Raw genomic sequence first — 13,914 nt, 5'->3', positions numbered from 1 at the left:
TTGGTCCAACAAGAAGGTGAAGACTCTTTCTTTATCTTCATGTGAAGCAGAGTATAGAGCAACCAAAGAAGCAACTAAAGAAGCCGTTTGGTTACGACATGTTCTTACCGAGCTTGGTCTGGTTCTGAAATCGTCCACTATGTTGAAATGTGACAATCAGGGTGCAATTCAACTTGCTTATAATCTGGTATGTCAACGATGGTATTCTTTCTCTGGAGTATTGTCCTACCAAGCAGCAGGCAACCGATATCTTCACCAAATCCTTGACAAAAGTGAAGTATGTGCATCTTCGTTCTTTGCTTGGGATGAGGGAAGTTTTCATCAAGGGGGAGCAATAATGACGCCTTCCTTCCTTAGTGTTAGGCTGGGCCCTTTTCCTAGCCATTATTAAGGGGGAGTGTTGGAATATTTTATATTCCTTCGAAGGTAATAATGTCTTTGTATTATGTCAGAAGTTTTCCACAATCTTATGTAAAAGAGTAATACATTATATCCCATATTTATTATGGCATAATATACTCTTGTATCCATTTATTATATAAAGAGGTGTTATTTTGGAGAATTATATTATCCCACATTTAATATGTGAGAGTAATTCCTCCACATCTCTAGGTATATAATAGGGTCAAGGGAGCATCTTAAGGTAGATACCATTTGTGATACCATCACATCTTATCCTATGCTCACAACACACTGATATTTGTATCAGGTTATTTGTAGTTGCTCTCTTTGTAAGATTGTAGGAGATTTCTGGAGATAATAGAAGACAACCTTCCCGTGGACGTAGCCCAATTGGGTGAACCACGTATATCTGTTGTATTATTTTTCCTTGTTCTCTTTCTGTTCTTATTTATATGTTGATATATTGTTGGTTTCTTAGATAGATAGCTAGTTTAGTAGATCTAATATTCTAACAAGCCTCCCTACACTACTCTCGTACTCTCTATTGCTACAAACCTAAAGTATAATTAAAAAATGTCAGTGGCTAATATATTACTCATTCTGCTACTATTTTTCCAATTTCATAACATGTTATTCAAACTAATCAATACTAATTTTTTTCCAGGGACTATTGATTAGCTTCATTATGTCACCGAGGGTGACCAAGAGAGTGTCAGCCTGTGGGGTGACTTGAACCCAACTGTGATTTGCGTACACCACGGAGCTACCAGAGTTGTTTTGGTATTGTAAAGTTAGAATAAAAGGATATGAATGCTTCAAACGGGATGATTGAGGTTTTGTCGGCCCTTTCTGATTTGATATGCATATCACAGATGCATTATTCGCTACAATATTTGCCATGAAAATTGATCAGTCCCAGTCACCAAGCCCCTTTAGTAAATGATCTAGGATCTGGCATGCAACTTTATCCATAACACTTGAATGATCTCCCAATTCACAACTAGCTACCAGAGTTCAAAACCGGTGAGGATTGAACGATTACCAATATTACAATTGAGCATAAATTACCTAGATTTGCAACTCATAACTAGGACAGCCTATCCAGATAGTCACCAAATTGCTCTGGTTTTGGTTAACCATAACATATTGGAGAATGGGTCTGTGCTATCCTCAACTGAGATTCAAAATGTACTAGAGTCTCTAAGCCAACATGTTTTGTGTGTGAGTGTTTTGATACTTACATTGCATGAACTAACCTTATCAGTTTAAATCCATGCCTAGAATTTGGCCATGAGCCTTTCCTATCATCTAATCATTTCAATTTGTTTTACATTTGTGTGTGACTTTTAAAGACATGCCTAGAATTTGGTCATGAGTCTTTCCTATAATCTAATCAATTTAGTTTGTTTTACATTTGTGTGTCTTTTAATGCCATGCCTAGAATTTGGCCATGAGCCTTTCCCATCATCTAATCAATTCAGTTTGTTTTACATTTGTGTGTGAATTTTAAAGCCATACTTAGAATTTGGCCACGAGCCTTTCTTATCATCTAATCAATTTAGTTTGTTTTACATTTGTGTGTGACTTTTAAAGCCATGCATGCAATTTGGCATTGACCAAATATCAGAAAACATAAATATATATTTTAAACTCAAATTGGATGGTTGATATGTGCTTTAAGCTTTACAACTTACATAGACATATTAATCCCAGGGTTAGATCAACCTTTGTTAAAATTTAATAGCTATATTTAATATATCAGATACATATTAAAAATTTAATCCACACTTACACTGAATATTACAAAAGTGTTGAACTTAATTTGATTGTGGATTTTGAAATATTTTGATAATTGGTGAACCAAAGTGAAGCCATTTTGTTCTGTCCATTAAATTTTCAAAATATTCTAAAATCCACAATCAAAATAAAGATGACTTTATACAACCCCATATGATATAGTTGTGAAAATTTTGACATCTAGTTGTTATTTGTTATTAACTCTGTTCTGTGAACCTTGGATTGGATTAAAAGTTGTAGCACATTTTGTACCAAAGGTTATTCCTCGTTATTTACTACATTCAATGAACCCGTTGTTTCTGGATTAAAAGCTTGAACAAATTTTGCACCAAAGGCTCAACAAATTAATATATATATATATTATTTTTATTATTTTTAATTTTTTTTTTCTCAACACAATATATCACTGCCTACAAAGATCATTGCAATACCATAAGATTTCAGACAAACTCTTTCCTAATGTATTTAAAAGATAGGCTTCTCGAAATGAGAACATGAGATATCACTAAATACAAATACATTTTAAAATACAATAAAAAATCTTAAATGCTCTGACATAATGTGAAAAGGAATTTAATATGAAATGTAAGATTTTATACAAACTCTGTCCTAATGTATTGAAAAGGCGGGCTTCTAAAAATGAGAACATGAGATATCACTAAATAGGAATACCATTGAAAATACAATACAACTTCATAAATGCTCTCGCATAATGTGAAAAGAAAATTAATATGCAATTTAAGATTTCAAACAAATTGTCTCAATGTATTTAAAAGGCAGGCTTCTAGAAATGAGAACATGAGATATCACTAAATACAAATATACCTTTGAAAATACAATAAAATTTCAAAAATGCTCTAGCATAATGTGAAAAGGAATTTAATATGCAATTTAAGATTTCAGACAAACTCTATTCTAATGTATTTAAAAGACAGGCGTCTAGAAATGAGAACATGAGATATCACTAAATACAAATACCTTTGAAAATACAATAAAACTTCAAAAATCCTCTGGCATAATGTGAATAGAAATTTAATATGCAATTTAATGTTTTGAAGCATCAAGTTTTTTCCATAAAGTTACACTAATGAATATTGAGTTTTCCATCGTATCACTATGTTAAAATTTAATATAAACATCACACTCATCATCATCATGGTGTTAATATTTAATGTAAACACTGCACTCATCATCATTCAATGCCAGGGAAAAAATAAGAACTACTAAACATAAATCCCCATGCTTCCTCATCATCGATACCACCACACTCTTTCAATCTCCATATATATATCAAACCAGAATAGATATGGGTTTTTCATATCAACCATCCCGACCTTCTCTATACAACAAAAATTTTACTGTAAACTCTATCAAAATTTATACCCAATATTAAAACAACAAAACTGAACTTGAACTTAAAAACTTTACTGTATAAAACCATGTATAATATATTTAAATTCAGTGTATAGTAAATAATTGGGAGGAAGGTTTAATGATAACCTTCCTATTCAAATTAAATTTCCATGAAAACTTTTTTTTTTCCGAAGAAGAAAATTCATAATTTCTATTATCAGAAATTACATGCTGTTGATGCCCATGGCATATGCTGTATTGTGGTTTTCACCACTGTTCAAAAAAGCAAAAATTTACATATAAGTACCCTCAGGGATACTGTAATTAGGATCAGAGTCCATCATAGTAGTGCATAATCACTCCATAAAAAAACAGATCAAAATAGTGTATGATCGCAATACAAAACAGATCTAGCTGGAAAGTACTGTAGTATGTACAAATATATATCATGATAATGCAAAATTTAGATGAGGCCATTTCCTCCCTGAAGGGGACCATCAATATATGGTCTATGATAGAAGTTGTGCATCCCCTCTGGATAGTGTTCCTCGATCGGCCATTCACCTATAGGACGATCCGCCGCTTCTTTCGAGAGCCGGTCAGCAATTGCATTGTTTTCCCTGTAGATGCGAGAAACAGATATCTGGTCAAAATGTGTTTTGAAAAAAACAATTTCTTCCAAGATATGCTTCAATGAGTATGCATGACAAATGGATTTGTTGTTAAACCAGTCAACCACAGTCTTTGAGTCCGCAAAAATTTGTAATTGTTGACAGTTTTTGGACAAGGCAAAATATAGAAGATGCCTCAGGGTCATGAGTTCAGCATGGTTGTTTGTACCCGGACCGAGTCCCAATCTCATATGAAAATAGTGTGAGTCTGTAAGATGTAGTAGAATGCCTCCCCCACAGCCTTGTCTCTGAGCTGCCCCATCAAAATATGCCCACGACATATCTTTGTTAATGATTTCTGGGCTGATGATCTTGGGTTGTTTCTGTTTGACTTCAATTGGAATCTCAATATATGCCGCACATATGGTAGAGGGTAGTAGGTTCCAATTTACATTGCAGTTCTCAAAAATGATTGCATTCCTCCTAATCCAGATATACCAGGCCACCAAAAGCGGTAGATTCCTGGGTTTTTCTGATGCCACAGCAGTCCACCACTGTTCCCATGCCGCAGGTATGTCCTCCCCCTGCCATACCGCATTTATATTCAGAGCCCGGGTGATCTGTGTCCATAGTTCCTTGGTGATTGAGCAGTTAAGAAATAAGTGGGGGGTAGTTTCTTCCTCTTTTCTGCATAAAACACACCATGTTGGACCTACAAAGGCCCTTTTCCTCAGGTTGGCTCCCGTAGGGATTTTGTCTGCAAGAATGTTCCACATCAGAAGTCTTGTTCATGGTTGAGCTTGTAGGTGCCAGATAGCGGACCACCAGCTTTTATGAGTGTCCGGATTTTTTGCTTCAATCAGTTTGTAGTATCCAAGCTTCGACACGTATTGACCAGATTTTGCTACAGCCCAAATTAGCTCATCCTCTTCTTCCCTGAGTCTAATATGTGATTCAATTAATGCCTGTATGTATTCCTTCCAAATTGTGCTCCATTCTTTTGTCAGTTGCCATTGCTGATCTGTTATCCAAGCTTGTGAGAATATGGTGGAATGCTGTTGGTCGCCTATCTGCGAGAGATATTTGATGCCCCTGTTGTTTAGATGTAGAACCAGCCCTTCTGGTAATATGTGTGCATTACCAGAACCAGGCCATGGGTCAAAACCAATGCGAACTGAGGTGCCATTACCAATGCGCCATAAAAGATTATCTCTGATGAGGGGTATGGCGTTTAGAGTGGCCTTCCAAATCGCCGATATGCCCTGTCGGTTCCAATGGGGCCTCCTGATCCAGTCAATGATGTTCAAAGGCCATATATACTTCTGGTGAATAACTTCTGCCCAGAGACTATTCTGTTTAAGTAATAACCAGCCCTGCTTGGCAGCCAATGCTTGCGCAAATTCCGGGAGAGCTTTAAGGCCCCACCCCCCCCATTTCTCTGGAGTGGTAATCAAGGACCATCGAGTCCAGGCAAAAATCTTCACTTTTTTGTTTCCATTCCAAAGGAATCGGTTGCATGTTTGTTGAATTCTGTTGAGAATACCCTTTGGGATCCATGAGAGTGACATCCAGTATACTGGAGTAGCCTCAAGTACAGATTTTATCAGCATTAGTCTGCCTGCTTTGGATAGGAGCCGGTGATGCCAGCTGTTGATCCTCTTTTCTATTTTGGAGATGAGCCAAGACCAGTTCTCTATTTTGTAACCATCTGGTTTTAGTCTAAAGCCCAGATATTTGATGCCATCCAGCAGATTAATTTCTAGGAATGGGAATTTCTGAGAAGCCAGCTGAGATTCCTGATTTGTACACCCCGCCATGGATATAGTCGATTTCCTTCTGTTGATCTCCATTCCCATAGCCTTACAGAAAAGCTGGAGAATGTCATTTAGGGCCGTGGTGTCTCGAACACTCCCATTAATGAAAATTAGGATATCATCTACAAAGAGGAGATGAGTGAGGAAATAATGCTCCATGATTTTGAGTCCACTGATATCACCATTCCTTTTAGCAGTTGCAATGAGTCTGCTTAGCCCTTCCATGACAATTAGAAAGAGCAGGGGGAATAGAGGACATCCTTATCTGATCCCTCTGTTGATGTTGAATCGAGCAGAGGCCGAGCCATTGATGAGGATAGCAAAAGAGATAGAAGAGATGCAACCCATAATCCAGTTTACAAGTATGAAGGGAAAGCCCAAATGGGTGAGTATCATCGTCGGATAGAGCCAGTTAACTTTGTCAAAGACCTTTGCAAGATCTATCTTAAGAGATATGCCTTTAAGATTCTTATGCTTTATGGAGTGTAAAGCTTCCTGGGCGGTGCCAATGGCCTCTTGAATGTGTCGATTTTGGAGGAAGGCAAATTGTTCGGCAGATATATGAGAAGAAAGGATGGGCTTGATGCGATTTGCTATGATCTTGGAAATGATTTTGTAGAGGCAATTGCATAAAGATATAGGACGGAAGTCATCAAAGGATGTAGGGTCATCTGATTTAGATATCAGGGCAATGAAGGTGTAGTTCATCGGGGGATGTATGTGCCCTGTGATCCGGCTTTCTTCAATGGCCTCCACTAACTCCCCACCCAGTAGATCGTAAAAGGCCAGATAGAACTCCACTGGCCAGCCGTCCGGCCCCGTGCTCTTATCTTTCTTGAACCATTTGAGCGTGCTTTCCAATTCCTGTTTAGTGACTGGTTGAGTGAGATCATCCAAATCCTCCTGACCAACAAATCTAGGGAAGTGACCAGCAAGATTGATGATATCTGGAAGATTGATGGCATTCGGAGCAGTGAATTGTCGTTTGAAATGTGCTACCCCCAATTTGGCAAGATGCTGGTGCGTAGTAGCCCATCCTTCAGGTTCACAGGGTAGTTGCCAAATAGTGTTTGATGCCTTTCTACCATTTGCAAGGTTGTGAAAGTATTTGGTATTACAGTCACCTGCTTTGACCCAAATTTCTCTACTTTTTAACCTCCACAGCTCCTCTTTTTCTTGTAGGATCTTAGATTTTTGTGCAACTAGATGGTTCAGTAAAGATTTCGATACCTCAGATAGGTAGCCAGTCCCCCTTTCGTCCGTCAATTGAGCTATCTGGGATTCTGTATCAATAAGCAGCTGTTCATCTCTGAGTCGCTTCCTTCTAGCCCAGGTCTCAGTCAATTTCTTTAGCTCATTTAATCTGTCACAAAAATCCACAGCTTTTCTTTGCTCTCTTAGTGGAGGTTGAGATCCCCTGTATTCCGAGACCATTGTGATAAATTCTGGGTCTTGTAGGAATCCCGCAAAAAATTTGAAAGGGGAGCGGGGCTTGATTTTAGCATCACTGACTTGTAGAAGGATAGGGAGATGATCAGAGAGTCCACCTGAGCTGACCTATTGTCTATACAGGGGGAATAATGGTATCAGATCCTCATGCACCAGAAACCTGTCAAGTCGTCTTCCCAGAGCTGCGTCCCCAATTCTCTGATTGTGCCATGTTGGTACTTTCTTATTCATTGGAATATCGACAAGCCTATGTGCATCAAATAGCATACTCATCTGTTCAGAGATGGGGTTGGACTGTGCATGGTGTCCCCAAGATTCTCCAACACCCAGGGAAAAATTGAAATCACCGCCCAGGACAGTAGCGCGAGTAATGTGGTTGCTTTCCAGGAAGTTTTGCCAGAAGGTCAGCCTATTCAGGTTAGGGCCATAGATGTTGATGATGCGAACAGGGAAGCCCAGCTCTCCCAAAAAGATGTCCATTCCCAGGAATCCTCTGCCTCCCCATGAGGAGAGTGGCTTGCCTTTTCTAGGGTTTATGCCAATAGCCAGACCTCCTGACCGGCCACAAGCATCCATTCCTTGAAATATCCATCCAGGAAGAAGGGTCTGAAGGGTTCTCACCGCCACCTCCGAGGTGCAAAGGGTCTCCTGTAGGAAGAGAATGTCACATCTGGATTCATGAATGAATCGTTTTAGAGCCAATCGCTTTTTGGGGTTGGCTAATCCCCTACAATTGAAGGAGAGCCAAATCATGGGGAACCACATGCCAGGGGCTCAATTGCTCTAAGTGTCTGTTCAATGGTGTATTGTCGCCCCTGGGCGACATCAGCTACCGCGCTTTGAATAGCCGAGTTGATTTTTGATGGACGACCCCTCTTTGGCTTGCAGTATCGGCCTGGGGAGGAACCCAGTCCAAGCAATCTGGTTCGGGCCCAAGGACGGAGATGGTAGGGATGCGATCCAGAGCCGGCCGGGGAGGATGAGGGGTCGGGGAGGCCCTGCTCCAACTTGTGAGCGGAGGGAGTGGTGGAGAAGGTGGGGGGGGGGGGAATTGTGCAAAGAATGGAAGGAAGCGATGTCTGATCAATATGATGGGACAACAAAGAGGTGTGCATAACAGAATGTAATACATCAGATAAATTGTGAGAACATATGGGAGTAGATGCATTACCCGGATGAGATGATGCAGTCTCCGCTGTATTGGACCGGGTGCGCGGCGGAGCTGGAGAGGATGTAGCCTTCCTTCTGCTGTTGGTCTTCTTGGTGCCTTCTGATGCCATATTTGCTGGAGTCTCATTGTGAGTCAGATCGCCTTCCGTAGGATTGTTTACTCCCTTGTTTTGATCCATTGTAGGCTGTTGTCTGGGTCCTTTTGTATCCTCAGATGTCACCCCCGAAAGCAGAGGGAAGTCTTTGTACAGATGGCCAATTTTTTGGCATCTACGACACCGAAACGGGACTCCTTCATAGTCCAGCAGCTGCTTGCGCGAGAAGTGTCTGCGATGCAGGGTGATTTTCTCCTCCAGTCCTGGCCTAGTGTCAAGGTGAACCAGGATACGAGCCATGGTCATGATTCCAGTTTGCTCATAGGATTTGTCATGCTCCAGGTAGGTGCCCAACGCGTCACCAATTCTCTTGAAAACTTGCGGAGTCCAGAATTGCATGGGAAAACCTGGAAGTCGAACCCATATTGGTCCGGCACCCAATTGTTCTCGCTCCGGGTCGAAAAGAGGATCCCAGCGCTTCAGCAGGACTGGTGCCAATTCAATATGCCAGTATTGGGAAAGTATCCATTGGGTGTATTCGGGTCTGTGAAAATGCAATGCAAACCAGCCCCTCGCAAGGACCCTGATCACTGGTAGTTCTTTTAGGAGAGAGCCCCAAATCTCCTCTGTCCATAGTTTTAGTCTTTCAACCGAATAGGTGCGACCTCTTACACGGCCGACCAGAACCTTTCGGGCATTTTCCAGAGCGTCCTCCATCTGAACGTCTTCACCAAATGTGAGATTGATATCCGAGTCTATAGCTCGAAGGCACTTGCCCTTTTTCAGTTTCTCCGAGCGCTTTCCAATAGGGAAATCCTTAAGTAGATTGCAGCACGAGTCAGAAGTGCTGTGCTGTGCAGAGCCCGCCGAGCGGGCAGGTAGTAGCGGCGTGTTGAAACAACCCGAGCGGATAGGGGAGCGGGGGTCGATACTGCTGGTGCCCGGAAGCAATGAGCGGGGAGGTCGCTGAGCACCCTGGGGGTTCGACGGCATCAATGAAACGGATGCAGGGTTTGTGGTCCGGGAAGGCGAAGGGGGCGTAGGATCAGAGGGCAGAGTAAGGTTCTGGAGCGGAGAGTCAAATGATGGAGAAGTCTGCAGATAGGTACCCAGGAGATGGAGCGTTTCCGGCGAGAGGGGTGGACATTCGAGGGCCGGGAGGTCTACCAGGTTAACATCAGGATGTTTTTTCTTCCCCGAGCGCGGCAGATGGGAATGTAAGGAGGAGGCAGCTGTCTCGGAAACATGATCTTTTCCCCGGGGCTCCATGGCAGGGGGATTATTATATGCCCAAATGTCCTGTAGGGGCATGGGGTACTCCTCGTAGTCCACGAGGTCCTCTTCTACCATGTTACCTGCCAAAATAGTGTTGTCCTAGGCAACCGACCCAGAAAACCGACCGTCAGAGAGCAAGGGAAATCTGTTCGCGGGGATCGACGGAGAGGAGAAAACCACAGGGTAGACCAGGTGCCAGGGAAACCAGGAATGTTGGTGCGCTTTGCCGGTCAAAAGTCCGTGGTGCCTGCATACAGTTTGAAAACCGCCATGGAAACTGTGAATGCCAGGGTCGCCGCTAGGGTTAGGGTTCAGCCATTTTTCGCCTCAGAGCTCCCTCCTGTCGCAAAGAAATATGTCTAGAAGTTCTCCATGAAAAACTACCTCTATACTGTTTATCTTTAGCTTAACTATGTTGAATCTTCCTTTGATTCTTACTAACAACATAAACTAAAAAAAAAATAGAAATAAAATGAAATGAGGCACAACATAAAAAAGCCAAACTAAACCTACCTGACATTGCCACATCCCTTGGGCCATATATTTCTGACAAAGTCTTCAATCTGGTTCACCTCCTTTTCTCTACCTTGACATCACTTTCATTTTCTATATAGCCAGCTCGAACAATCCACCACATAGCAAGAAACACCCTGGTTTATCACCTAAAAGCACCCGGACTCCGCAGTAGGGTCGACGATCCTGCGCACCAAATCATCCCTTGCTGAAGACAAATCAATAACAGGAAAATCACACTACCTCACACTCGTCTTCACAAGGGATTGAAAATGTTGAGCGATTTCTCAAGAAAAGCCGAGAAAGCGTCATTATTAACTGTAGTGACAACGGAGGAGTTGTTGCGCGTGTGGACAAACATTCATCATCACGCATGGCTACCCTAGTTTTATATTAATACTCTAGACCCTATCCTGGTTTGTGCAAAGGAGGCTCTGGAGTATCAATATAGCTACCCTGGTTTGTGCGAAGGAGGGTCTGGAGTATCTCATGAACATGACACAACTTGAAAATATTAATGATTCATTGGCCCATGAGGCAACTAAGCCCCACCTGTATCAAAAGTTAAGGAGGTGTTGAAGCCCCGAAATCGGGTCGACAACAAGGGGTATACCCGCCCGGTCCGGACCTTGGTTGGTAGCTCCTTATCCGTTTGGTATAGCAGGTCCGACTGGGGATAATGGGACCAGTTTCCCAATCTATGGGTGTGTGTGTGTAGAATTGGATGTTGCTGATCTAACAGTAACTATCTAAGCTATTCTAATTCAAACTTTAATCTAATTCTATACTATGGTAATCTAATAAAAACAACACATCTAATCTATGCTAACCCGGGATGTAACTCTTCTATTATGCGATCTAAAGAGATTTCATATAACAACTGGTAATAAAGATCATTCAGCGATTATAAGAAAGGAAATCAATTAAGATGAACTATTTCGCATAAAAAGTTAGGCAAAACAGTTATGAACAGCATATCGCATAATAAGCTATTCATACATTAAACATAAATAAATAGCTACCACCGTACAAAAGTGCCAAATGGTAACTCAAGCATTCATGCAATAACATATAAACAAATAAAAACTGTATATCACTTTAACATATAAGCAGAAATGGTCAAGAGATAAAAGTACCATTTATGACTGATCCTACTCATAAGCTTCAAGCAATAATGATTTATTTATCCTTGCTCTAATATCTAGTAAGAGTACAGAAGTGCAACATCAGTAGCAGATATCAAATGCAAACATCAACAAATCTTGATCCATTCATTCACCAAAACCTCCTCGGAGGGTGCAAAAGTGCATGTTCTAAGGACAAGTTTTTGATAAATTTCTGGACCCTTCTCTAAATGCATGAGAAGGGTTTAAATACTACTAACTAAATAACTTAAATACACAGATTCAGGATACGGTTTAAATGACCGCCCTTTTTCTAAGCAAAATTATTTCTAAAAATTAAATCTAATATCTAACTATTTCTGCATTTGCTCCTTAATGTTGCGAGTATTCAATATTTGCCTGGGTAGAGTCGGCTGACTGTCTTCCGCTTTTGGTTGAGCTAAGCAAACAGAAATGGCAAGCGATGGCACCATTTTTTCCAGCAAAATCGCAGATATACTTGAGAATCATCTCTGATGTGGATTTACTGTGTATGCTCAGTAATAACCCAAATTCCACTTGGTTAACCCTCAAATTGCCTCAGCCTTTGTTTTCTTGCATTTCCGGGCTTATGAGTGACTAAGCAGTTAGGGACTTTTCTTTTTGAGCAATTTTCTCAGCGATGGCGCTAATCGCGCATCGAAAACTGCCTCCGTTCTTTGATCCGGGCCTTTCTGGTGCGTTTTTCGCCTTTAGCGCCTTTCCTTCACCGGGTATAAGCTTTAAAATTTTGCAAACATACTGCTTTTGTGAGCTTCTAACCTTGAGCGTTAAATTGCCTGTTGATATCAGCATTGTTCAACTATTCATTGAACCATGGCTCTGACTGATAGATCTGTAATGGATAGCTCAACAACGCTCTGGAATTCGCGGCTCTGTTGCATGCGAAATCCGTTCATGAGGGCATTTCTTCTCTGCTTCCGAGCATTGGAGCTTTATCCTTTTTCCTTAATTGCTCCCTGCACATTGCTTCATATTGTTTATGTTTTTCATTCTTGCAGTTCACATATAAGGAGAGAGTAATGATAATAAAAATTGACAAGAAAGTTGTGAGCTCTACGGATGTACAAAAAAAAAGCATGCCATATGTTGTGAACTAACTCTTCGAAAAACACAAAACTTGTCTTTCATTAACACTTGGCGTACATTCATTAATTTTCATTAATGCGCGTATTCAATTTTTCTTGAATGTTGAGCCGGGGAAAATCTGCGATGGACGATCTCTGCGATTCGCATTGCAGCATCGCATCATCGCATCATCGCGTTATCGCATTTTCATCAAGATGTGTTATCATAGGATTGACCGATCATGCCGATCGTAGGATTACGGATTGCTGTTTCGCACGATCACAAGATCGCCGATCGCAATATCGCATTATCACAGGATCGCAGATTGTTACAATTCGTTAAATAGTTATGTGCTGTTTTTGCGATGTTGCGATATGCGATGTCGCATATCGGCCATCGGCGATTTCTTAAAGTTTTTGTTTGTGAGCGTTTCTTAATGCATGCGATGCGATGGATTTCGCGTCGCATTCTCGCAGTTTATCATTCTACTCACAAGGAAATGTCCTATCTTCTTCGCGCGATGCGATATTTTCTTAAGGAGTATAATACATGAGTTTTAATTGAATTTTTTGAATTTTTTACTAAGGGTCCCCACTTATCTAGTGTTATTGCTAATACTAAATAAGGAGGGGGGTTGTTGGTGGCCACAACAATTGGCGATTCACTTGGAAGAACCAGTTATCTCTGTTTTCCTATTGAATTTTTCAAACTTCCAAAACAGAAAATTTTTCAGAAAATTAAACTTTGTTATGGACAGATAGAGTACATTATGCTTTAAACTGTCAATGATATTTTGTTTCAACCTTTTTTCATTCTAATTATTTGCTTCCTTAGGCTAGTCCTTGTATTTACATCAGCCATTACCTGGCCTTGTAAAGATAAAATAAAGTCTCCTCTGTAAACCAGTTTTAAATATGCTCATTTGTTGTAGGTAGAGCCTCTGCTACCAGCAGGCGTTTATAGCCTCGACAGGGTTACCTGTTACCTAGCAATGATCCTGTATCCTACTTAAGGTGACCTACAACTTTCAAAGAAAAATCCATATTTACACTTATTGCTTTGATTTTCTTTTTATTCTTAAAGAACAATGTCTTGGTTTGGTAGCCAAATTATGACACAGTCACTCACTTGATTCATAACTTTGTTGAACAAGCTGGCTCGTGATGAGACCCTTTGTCTTTTGATTGCAACAATCTTGAGTCAT

General features: G+C 40.7%; 1 pseudogene; it reads right to left on the bottom strand.

Annotated features, from left to right (window-relative positions):
- Positions 1-888: 888 nt before the first annotated feature.
- On the bottom strand, positions 889-10,840 carry LOC149193141 (2-oxoglutarate-dependent dioxygenase 21, chloroplastic-like; annotated as a pseudogene).
- Positions 10,841-13,914: the final 3,074 nt, after the last annotated feature.

The sequence above is a fragment of the Pinus tabuliformis genome, chromosome 2_2 (assembly GCF_031772625.1).
Source record: "Pinus tabuliformis cultivar Carrire ecotype Pingquan chromosome 2_2, CPIR1, whole genome shotgun sequence".
Classification (NCBI taxonomy): domain Eukaryota; kingdom Viridiplantae; phylum Streptophyta; class Pinopsida; order Pinales; family Pinaceae; genus Pinus; species Pinus tabuliformis.
This window is presented reverse-complemented; position numbering and strand designations above follow the sequence as displayed.